The sequence below is a fragment of the Arvicola amphibius genome, chromosome 18, assembly GCF_903992535.2.
Source record: "Arvicola amphibius chromosome 18, mArvAmp1.2, whole genome shotgun sequence".
Taxonomy (NCBI): Eukaryota; Metazoa; Chordata; class Mammalia; order Rodentia; family Cricetidae; genus Arvicola; species Arvicola amphibius.
The window spans coordinates 33142013-33152984 of NC_052064.1; the positions used below are offsets into that span (position 1 = coordinate 33142013).

Sequence of the window (10972 nt, forward strand, 5' to 3'; positions counted from 1 at the left end):
TTGTCTTAATAACTCTTTAATTGGGATCCAGGAAAAAGATGTTTTCTTTTTTTGTTTTATAAACAGTGTTTTTCTCTGTAGTCCCGACTGTCCTGGGACTCACTCTGTAAACCAGGCTGGCCTCAAACTGAGAGATCTACAGTTTTTGCTTCCTTAATGCTGGGATTAAAGACATGTACCACCACTGCCCCATCAAAAGGATGCTAAACTCTTAAGTTTAAAACCTTGGATGCTATTTGCAACCTATCGTTTCTTCATCCCATGCTTTAGCTGTTGCAAAACATTCAGTTATTGGTCTATAGTAGTGTTGATACGGTGACAGGCAAACGGTAGCTCTGTTGCACCCTGACACAGTCAGACCATATCTATAAAGACTTTATGCTTTACAAATATACATTTAAAATTGTAGGCTTCTTTTTCAAGAAGCAACTCTGAAATACTAGAAGAATATCTATCTACAGGAAATGCACATGAGATCCAGAGCCATGAAATTTCAGCAAAGATCTGAAGGGATAACCAGTGAAGAAGTATTTAATGTTATTTTCACTGCAGCATCATGTCAGATAGATCTAGAAGAAAGGCAGAACTCCCCAAAGATAGGACCAGTATCTTAAACAAGAAATTATTCCCTCATCTCATGAAATGTTTTATAAAAAGTAGTTGAGTTATTCTGTCAATATTCTGTAGATTTATGTTTTCTTTTAATTCTATGTTATCAGCCACATCTGTGGGTTTTTTCACTTGTACTTTGAAAATATTTAATGCATGTTTTTATAGTCTGGGGTTATGGTCTTAACTGTACAAAAATTATGTGCTATTAACTCTAACTGCCCCCCCTCTCTTCATCACCCTATCCCTGCCCACACTCTGGCAGAAGGCTTTCACCCCTTCAGGGCCCAGGTCAGCTCCCTGAAAACCAGGTAAACCACACACCCCCATTCCTTGTCTGTGTTCACCCAGAATAACCCCAAGTACCCCTCCTCTCCTTGTCACCTCATCCTGGTCCACACTGCTGGTGGTGGTCTTGTACTCCACCAGAGGTCAGGCCAGCATTGTGATCCTCACATAAGACTTCTTCCTACTCAACCTGTGCTCACGTACCACAATGTCGTCTGTCCCTCCTCTTCTCATCACCATATTCCAGGCCATACCTCTGATGAAAGCCTTCTATGCCAATCAGAGGCCAGTTCAACATCCTGAATGCCTGATGCCAGACCAGCATCCTGAAACCCAGAAACCAGACCAACTCCCTGAAAATCATGCAGAAGCTTCTTACCACACCAAAAGCCAACCTGGGATCATGAACCCAGGGCTTCTCCCACTAGCTCAGATCAGAGGCCTTGCACATAGCCAGAACTCCATCCCCAAACTTGGGCAGGAACCCCCTACTGAACCAGAGGCCATCCAGGTTATCAGAAGTTCACACACCAACATAGAGACCTTCTACTCAACACAGGCCACAGCAGCAAGAACAGAGAGGAAACAGAAACCAAGGAAGGAAACACCCATTCAACAAAGACAAATCCAGAAATTGGAGCCTTAGCCTATAATCACTCTATTTCCAGATGTCCAATATAAGTGTAAGAACACAAACAACAATAGGTAGGAAAATATAGGAAAATATGTCACCACCAGAGTCCAGTCAACCCTCTACAGCAAGGCCTGAATATTTCAATGCAACTGAAGCACAAGAAAATAACCATAAAACAAAATTTATCATGATAATAGAGGTCCTTAAAGAAGAAAGGTGTTGTAGGAATTCCTTCCGCAAATGGACTTGGGGTACCAATGTTAGGGTGTGGCTTCTTGTTTTTTAGGGTTGTGACCACTTAAGAGAAGAGAGAGTTACATGCTCTCTTGTGTTGTGAAGACCAGGTCAGGTGGTTTGAAGCAGCATGTGGTCGGTTTTCAGCTCCCTTGGACAAATGGAAGGACTCTGCAGCTGGTTATACCTTGTCCAGTATCTGTGAGTCTGTTCCTCGATTGCACCCCTTAAAATTATATATATGTGTGTGTGTGTGTGTGTGTATACATGTATATATAACTTTGTGGATATATACATATACAAACATATATGTATATATGATATATACATAATACATACATACACACACACATATATAATGTGCACCACGTCTTGATCCTCATGGACACTGTGAATAATGAATACAAGTTACAGAGTTAGCATAGCACACCTTCTCATAGTTACTTTCTATGTAGTTACTTTCTATGTATAGGTGTGTGATAGAGGGGACAAAATCTATTCTCTTAGCATATCTCTGATGTGGTACAGTATTGTGTGAGTGGGTCCCTGTGAAAAGTCTATGTATACAGAGGTTGTTGAATAAAACTCAATGACCTTGGAGGGTTTGGAATGTTGCAGGTCCAGAGTCTAATTAAAATTTATCAGGCGGAGCTCTGTGAGTTCGAGGCCAGCCTGGTCTACAAGAGCTAGTTCCAGGACAGGCTCTAAAAAAGCTGCAGAGAAACCCTGTCTCGAAAAAAAACAAAAAACAAAAAAAATAAATAAATAAAATTTATCTCGTGCTGTCTTTAGTTCCCTGAACATGTATTCTTTGCCCACTTTGTGGTGCGGGAGCTAATATCCTAATGAATAGATTAAAAACACAAACTTTGGACTGTACTAACAAAACCAACCAAAGGTCCAATGAATGCTATCAGATAGCATCTGAGACTTGTAGCTGAGATCCCTCCCTGCCTGTACCCATCTCTCTGGTGAGCGTAGCCCTGATCGACTAAGCCTTCTCTCCAGCCCCATCAATGCATTTTTTTTCAAATGCCTTGTTTTGTGACTTTCATTGTTCTGTAACTATAGATACCTCACAAAACAGCCTCCACATTGGAACACAGAATTTGGCATAACCTAAATTTGTGTTTCTGGGCCATGATGACTCAGATTTGCCTCCCGAATAAACTGACTCTCATCCGTGAGAGCTGTAGCTGTGATCTTAGACGGACAGTTTTTAGGTACAGTCGTCATCCTGTGCTTTAGAGATCTGGGCTTACTCAGCTGCACCTCTATGCCCTTTGACCAACACCACCCCCTGGTAATTATGTGTTTGAGTTCTTTAGATTTTACATGTAAGATCACATAAAAGATATTGTTCTAGCTTATTGCACTTAAGACAATGTCCTCCAGGTTATTCCAGAACAACAACAACAACAAAAAAGCAAGCAAGCAAGCAAAGCAGCATTTGGATGTATAGTCAGACTGCTCTCAAACTTGTGAGTCTCCTGCCTCAGCCTTCCAAGTTCTGGGATTACAAGACCTGCTTTCTCATTTTTGTTTCATGAGTAAATGAAATTCTCACAGATGACAGTCTCTTTACTCTCTTGACACTTATGTTGCTTCCATGGTTTGACTCTTTGATGAACACGGAGTACAGACTCCATTAAGGTCTTGACTTTACTTTCTTTGTCAATACATACAAATAGCAGGATTGCTAGATCATCTGGTAGTTCTAATTTATTCTAAAGATTTGCTTACATGTTTTTAAAAGTATGTGTGCATATGTGTGTCTGTGCATATGAGTGCAGGTTACAGACTAAAGAGGATGTCAGTTACTCTGGAGCTAGAGTTGCAGTTGTTTGTGAGTCACCCAGTGTGGGTGCTGGGCATTGAAGTTGGTAAGAACACTGTGCACTCTTAGCCATTGAGTCATCTCTCCTGTTTTTAATTCTTGAGAAAGCTCTGTGTTGTTTTCCATAATACCTACACTAATTTATGTTCTCACCAACCAATACAAGATCAACAACAACAACAAAAGATAGTCACTGTAGGGCCCAGCCATGACAAGCTCCAAAGAGGCCTAAGTTTCACTTTACCCTAATGCAATACCTGATTCCGAGAAAGACCACTCAGGCACCGCCCAGGAACAGAGCATCCAAGAGAAAATACCTACCATTCCACAGCCCCCATGCACCCTTCCCCCTTTCACCAGGACACCCCCATGAGTGAAATAACTAATTAAAGCCTGCTGCAGAAGACAGAAAATTTTTAAAAATCCTTGAGAAAAAAATTGAAAACTGCACATTGGAAAGGTAGGAAAACAATTAGTAATCACACGGATAGGGCTCTGCTTCAGTTAGGGAGCTAGGGGGGTAGCTCCCACTCTGGAATAAATGAAACCTGGGTTAACCTGAACCAGATCTACAAGGAGGAAGAGAAAAGTGAAGGCCAAAAGCAAAACAAGAACCCAAACTCCAGTAGGAAACTACCCCAGTGGAGCACTTTATCTGAATTCCCTGTGATTTATACCAAGTTAATGTGAGCACACAGCCTTTGAGCCGCCCTAGCCTCTGGAGACAAAACATGAGTCCTCCCATTTTCCTAGCCAGGCCAGTGCACATGGTACCAACAAATGCTGCTGAACATTGTGGGAAAATAAACACTGATTTTCAGGGTCTGAGTTATTCCTGAAATACCCTCCCAATACTGTCCTATGTTTTCTGTCTTATTATTTTTATTCATCTTTATATTCCTTACTTTTATTTCTTCCCAGACAGCTTTCTGGTTTTTTTTTAAATATTTATTTATTCATTATGTATACAATATTTTGTCTGTGTGTATGCCTGCAGTCCAGAAGAGGGCACCAGACCTCATTACAGATGGTTGTGAGCCACCATGTGGTTGCTGGGAATTGAACTCAGGACCTTTGGAAGAGCAGCCAATGCTCTTAACTGCTGAGCCATCTCTCCAGCTCCCAGCTTTCTGGTTTTGTTTTGTTTGTGGAGACAGAGTGCCAAGAAGCCCATACTACCCTTGAACTCCACTGTAGCCTCCCAGGGTCATGATTATAGTTATGAGGCTCCTGCCTGGCTGACACAAAGAAACGTACAGTAGTGGATCTTCCCTCTCCTTCTCTCCAAAAACATTAATGGAATTTGTGTTTTTATCGGTTTTCCTAGAATAATCTAAGTTTTCATACAGAAGACCTAGGTATTTCTATACCAATATCTAAGTGTGTAAGATCTAAACTCCTTGTGATGGAGGCTTCTCATAGACAAATGGAAACATGGCAGACAGTCAAAGCATTCTGTGTGCTTGCCTGACACTGGATTGCTTCTACTCGGTAAGGATTAGGTTTCTTTTGACACTTGCAACAAAGTTGTTTGGAGTAAACCTGAAGAGAAATTGGCCTTCCTAATACAAACTGATATATGCATTAAAAAATTTAAAGGCCATTTTCACCAATTCCTTATCTGGTGCTGACTGAGAAATAAAATGGGTAGCCAAGACTGTGGCTCCTATGGTCTCTTGGAACTGATTTTAAAAAAATGGCCAGATTTTCATCAGCTAGCTATGTAATCTCTTGAAGTTTGTCAAAATTAACTACTTTTTCTGAGACCATTTCCATGATGTCCTGCCTCTGTGGCGCTTTGGCCAGGTTGGTAATCCCAGTGTGGTTCTGTGGCCGGCACAGCCACTTCCCCCATAGGGTCTGTACTGTCTACCAAATGAGTCTGGTCTGCATATTGTCTCAGTGCTTCCTGAATTCTATGTCGCTCCTCAGGAGTGAGAGTAGAAGCTTGGATGACGTAGTAAGTCATGCCAGGTTAGATCATAGGCCTGGGACAGATAACAAAACTCTTTAATATAAGCAGAAGGACTAGTAGAAAAGGAACACAGGTACTTTTCTATTTGAGAGATATCTGGAGGAGAAAAGGGAATATGGATTTTTATTACGCCATTGTCTTCAAACACTTCCTGAAGAGGGCAGAGAAGGGAAGAGGGCAGAGAAGGGCGGCATTATGGTGGGATTTGGTATAGGAGGAGACAGGGGAGGACTGGGAGGGGCTAGCTCAGTGTGAAGAGGGGATCCTAGGGTACTATAGGAGGGGGAGGGAGGGAAGAAGGGGGGTAAGGGGGAAGTTGACCTTGAACTTCCGGTTTGGCTGGGTTGGAGGTAGGTGAGGGTGGGGAAGGAGAGAAATGTGGAGAATATTGCTCACAGGAGGTGGTGGGTAGTGGGGGTTTGAAGGAGTGGGGGAGGGGCCACTGCCTCTGGCTGCATGGTCCAGCTGGAATTATCAGCTCCCAATTCCCAGAAGACCGGGAATTTGGAGGTGCCGCAGTCCTAGCATCCCAGACCAGTGCTGCAAGACACTGGCTACTGAGGGAGGACCAGGAGTGCAGAGCCCCAAAGCCGTGGATACTGGAGAGCTCTGTTTATTTGTCCCCAGGGTGACAAAAATTTTCTAGGTCTTGAAGGACGGTAAGCTCAAGGCTTCCCTCTGGTGGCCAATGTGTCCCAGTATCAAGATCTTATTGAGGCCAAATCTTAGTGCATAGGGAAATTAGCCATTAGGGACAGGCTTAATTAAGTCCCTATGAAATTTCCCTTTGAGAAAAAGTGTAGCTGAGATATTGGAGGGTTTGGGGAATAGGAAGACCAAGGGTAGAGGGCGAAAGGTGAAGAGCAAGTAAGAAAATGATTAGTAATGTCCTGGCAGAAGGAGAAACTGAAATAAATAATGGATTGGCAAATCGGATGTCTTTGTTTTATGATGAGGCCACCCCAATTCTGAAAACCTTGAGTGAGGCAACAAAGAAATTTGATCAGAGAATAAAAATTTATCAATAGAAAATACCACAGAGGGCTGGAGAGATGGCTCAGCGGTTAAGAGCACTGCCTGCTCTTCTAAAGGTCCTGAGTTCAATTCCCAGCACCCACATGGTGGCTCACAACCATCTGTAATGAGATCTGGTGCCCTCTTCTGGCCTGCAGACAGAATACTGAGAATATTGTACATATAATAAATAAATAAATCTTAAAAAAAAAAAGAAAAGAAAATACCACGGATTGTTTAAGCCCCATGTCAAGTATATGCAGAGTCATGCTGGAGACACCAGAATACAGAAATAGATTTATCAATGAAGAGACAGTACCATTCTGATGAGGGTAATGGTGGGTGTCATAATATTCTATGACCACGTCCATCCAGAGGGAGCATTTGCCAAAACTTCCAAAACTAATATGAAATGTTGTTCCAAAGTTCTTAAGGACCAATCTTCTAATCGTGTAGAAGGCCTTCTCAGGGCTCCCAGGTATCCAACTAAACATTTGATTGATGAGACTACCTCCACGGAATTTAGGGCCCTGCTTTCAGCAAGCCCTGTGCAGGTGGGGCAGTGTTCTTCAGTGACCGAGGATGCAGCCTAGTGATTGCCATTAAATCTCCTCATGCTTGGTTTCTTTCTTTTCTGTTCCTCTTCTCACTTTTTAATCATGTCCTTGTTCTTAAAACTTCTTTTCTGTGCCAAAATTAGTAAAGTTATAATTTGAAAGGGATTTTTGTCCTTTCAAATAAGGCCTTCTAAGGCAGCTAATTATGCATTGCATTGAGGTCTCTACTGAGGAAAGTTCTGTGACTTGAACTAAACATTTTAAAATGTGAATTTTTAAAAGTAATATTTAATATTGCTTCTTCTTAATGGCAAAACTGCCTATTCTGCTATTTAAAACCCACATGAATTTATTTCCTACTGCTGCTTTTTCATGTTCAGCCAAATGAATTGTTTTAGTTAATTGTGTTTTACAAATGGTGCCCAACAGAAACATTTTTTTAAAATTACTAAGATTTTTGTTTTAAAGGTTTAAGTTGACATTTTGACTTCTTTCGGTAAGGATGTATGTTGTGTGTGTAACCTTTATTAAGTAGTATTAAAAAACTGTGATATGTGCATAGAATATTACATATGCATGTTCATGTTTAAGAATGGCTGTCGATAAAATAAAAATCAGGTTTCCTTTTTATAAAAAGTAAAAGAAAAGGAAAGTAGAAGTAGGAGCAATAAAGTAGAATTTTCTGAAGACACTGTCCTGGAGTTCCCATCTTTCTTGAGTTTTTTTTTATGATGATTAATTCAACCTTGTGTCAAAATTATACAAATCCCTTCCTAAATTTAGATTTGAAACAATCCAGATTATATTGAATGTGAAGTTCAAATACCAAGTTTATGATATCTTCAGAATTGTCTCTGCCTTCTTACAATTGAATACTACTAACAATTATATAACAAAAATAATCAATAATACCTATTTTGCCTTATATGCCTACCTGGCCAACTTTTCACAGGGATGTTCACAGTCCCATACTTTACCACTCGTGTTCAAGTCTCAACAAACCCAATTGCAGTCAGAAAGGAATTCGCTCTTCATTCCTCTAAGTCAGACAGTTATTATCTAAAGCTTGCATGCTCATTTGTATACTATTATTTCCTCCATTCCTTCTTTCTGTTTTTAGCTCTTTACTATTTCCTCCCTGCTTTGTATCTTTGTATGTGTGTATGAGAGAGAAAGAGAGAGAGAGAGAGAGAGAGAGAGAGAGAGAGAGAGAGAGAGAGAGAGAGATCTGTGTCTCTGCACATAGGTGCATACAAGTGTCCTCAGGGGCCAGAAGAGGGCACCCGATCTCTGAAACCTTTCCAAGTCTACTTCTTTCACATTTCTGTATACATAGGAATTATCATTACTCTTTCTATAAATTTGAGTATTCTGTCCAGCCATTTTAATTCTAAATTCATTCTATCTGGGTTGAGATGATTTTAGTACATACATGTCATTCCTGCAGTTCAACAGCAATTGCTATTCTAAATTCATTCTATCTGTGCTGAGATGATTTTAGTACATACATGTCATTCCTGCAGTTCAACAGCAATTGCTTGCAGACAGGCGTCTTGCTACTACTCATCCTTGTGGAGTCCAACTCCCAATTGTCCCTTTCCTCTACTCTGATAAGTATACATGCACACAGAACCCAGAATAACTGAGCCTCCCACTAAAGTACTCTGCATATAAAAGCACCAAACCAATTGTCCCTTTCCTCTGACTCTGCTGACTGTGCATGCCCCTGTGCACAAGAACCCAGAGTAACTGAGCCTCCCACTAAAGTACTCAAGTACTCTGCATATAAAAGCACCAAAGGAAATGGAGACTGTTACAGAGTCTACATGTGCATCAGCCACCTCCTCAGCTCACTCTGTTACACGGACTGGCTCACAGTTTCTTTCTTCTAAATGGTCCCCAGAACTTCAGACTCTTCTACTTTTTGTCCCATTTCAGCTATGCTCTGTCCTATCTCCACACTGATACCTCTAACACAAGCATGAGTTTCAACAAAATAAGTTTTCATCTAGGTCCCTGCAAGGTTGGGGTAGTGGGGAATACCCAACTATGTCAAAACCTATTTTCCCAATAAGGTGGTTTATTTTCCTGTTTTTTAGAAGGTAAACATGAAGGGCTTAAATAATTAGTCTTCTATACAATACAGGTAAAATGTAAGCAGTAACTAGACCTATACTATCTGAAACCAGTCTCAGCCTAGAACAAAACTCTGCTCATCTCTGCAGCACTGAATACAATACCTTCCCAGGTGAGCACACAGAAATGTTGAAGTAAAATGGGCCTGCATTTTTGGAGAGTTCAGAAAGTTGTTAAACCTAAGAATCTCAAGGATAAAAAACTAAATCCCCAATTGTCCAATTAAAGCAAGCTTCATTTGGGGGTACACCTGGAACTGGCAAGCTGGCTGTCTCACCCTAAGTCAGCTAGAGAAGCAGGGAGGGGGAGCAGGGAAGGGGAGTGGGAGCACAGCATCCAGAAACCATGGCATATGGGGAGCTTGTTTCCTTCACACTGGCACAATTTTTTTTAGGCGTTAAGGGACCTAAGGTGTAGATAGCCCCAATTTTAAAAAGATTATGTAAAAGGCAGCCCAAGGGCATTTGGAGATCAGTCCTTGATCTGTAAGCATGTCTTACTTATAAGTCTATGCCAGAACTCGGGTTTCAAAACCTAGAGCAATGCATCCACTGTGATAGACTTTGGATTGAAAAAAGAGAGATGTCAGAAATTCCTTGAAAGATATGTCTTGATGAAGGAACCCCACAGAGACAAAACAGGTCCTTGTCCCCCAGAATAAGGCAGCTCCTTGTCAAGTCAGGTCGGGCACCTGGCATGGCCGTGGCTTCAACAGGATGGCCCGAATTGTATGAGGCTCTGAGCCTCTAAGGCAATGACTTGGAACTCAGATCTTAGCCTGGTAGAGAGCAGGTGCAGGGGAGAAAGGTGTTTTCCAACACATGGCCCTGGCTCAGTGGGAAAAACAGTCCCCTTGGTAAAACCTCCACATGAAAAGTTTTGTACCCCAATAAACCTCTGCGCTGACACAATAATCCAAATCAAACCAAATTAGAAAAAGCCCAGGTTTGATGAATAGCAGTGCTCCCAGGTGAAAATGGGAAGGAAAACCGAAAAACAGTGTTTGTTCTCTGGGTTGCTGTTTAAATACCCCCTGGGAGTGGTCTTGAGCATCTCTGAGGAAGGGTCATCATTTGGTAGGCTTTCTTGCGGGGTAGAGTCTGTACTGAAGCAACTCCCAGGAGAGGGGGCTTGGGATGCGAACTTTCCACCCAAAAAGAAGTGATGTAATATCATGTGATTATCAATTTATTGAAATAGATGTGAGATGGCTCAGCAGTTAAGAGCACTGGGTGTTGTTACAGAGCCCCAGGTTTCATTCCCAGAACCTACGTGGTAACTAACCATTTGCTGTAAGTCCAGTCGCAGGCGTCTCCTTCCATCTTCTGGCCTCGGTGCCAAGGAGAAGGGGAAGTGCCTCTGGAGAGGAGGAAGATAGCAGGGTCTGCTATTGGAGCCAGGGGCAAGTGCTGAAAAACCTGGATAAATTCAGACCCCTCTAGCAGAAAGAGTAGAGCCAAAAAAATCTAGCAGGGAGAGAAGAACCAAAAGTCTCGGTTAGCCAGTTCAGTGACTCTGTTCCAGGAACCAGCTGACCTTAAAGTTAGATTATAATCTTGAGAATAACCTTGAGAAACAGGGAATTAACCCCCTTGTGATTATCACTGGTATTTTCGGAATTTTCCAATGATGCCCTCCCTACCCCCTTTGGGTATTGGGTTATGGTTTCTTCCCTTAAATACCCCTTC

At 41.7% G+C, this 10972-nt stretch overlaps 1 pseudogene; it reads left to right on the top strand.

The window, feature by feature from the left end:
• The first annotated feature begins 6452 nt into the window (after positions 1-6452).
• On the top strand, positions 6453-7184 carry LOC119803827 (annotated as a pseudogene).
• The last annotated feature ends 3788 nt before the right edge of the window (positions 7185-10972 follow it).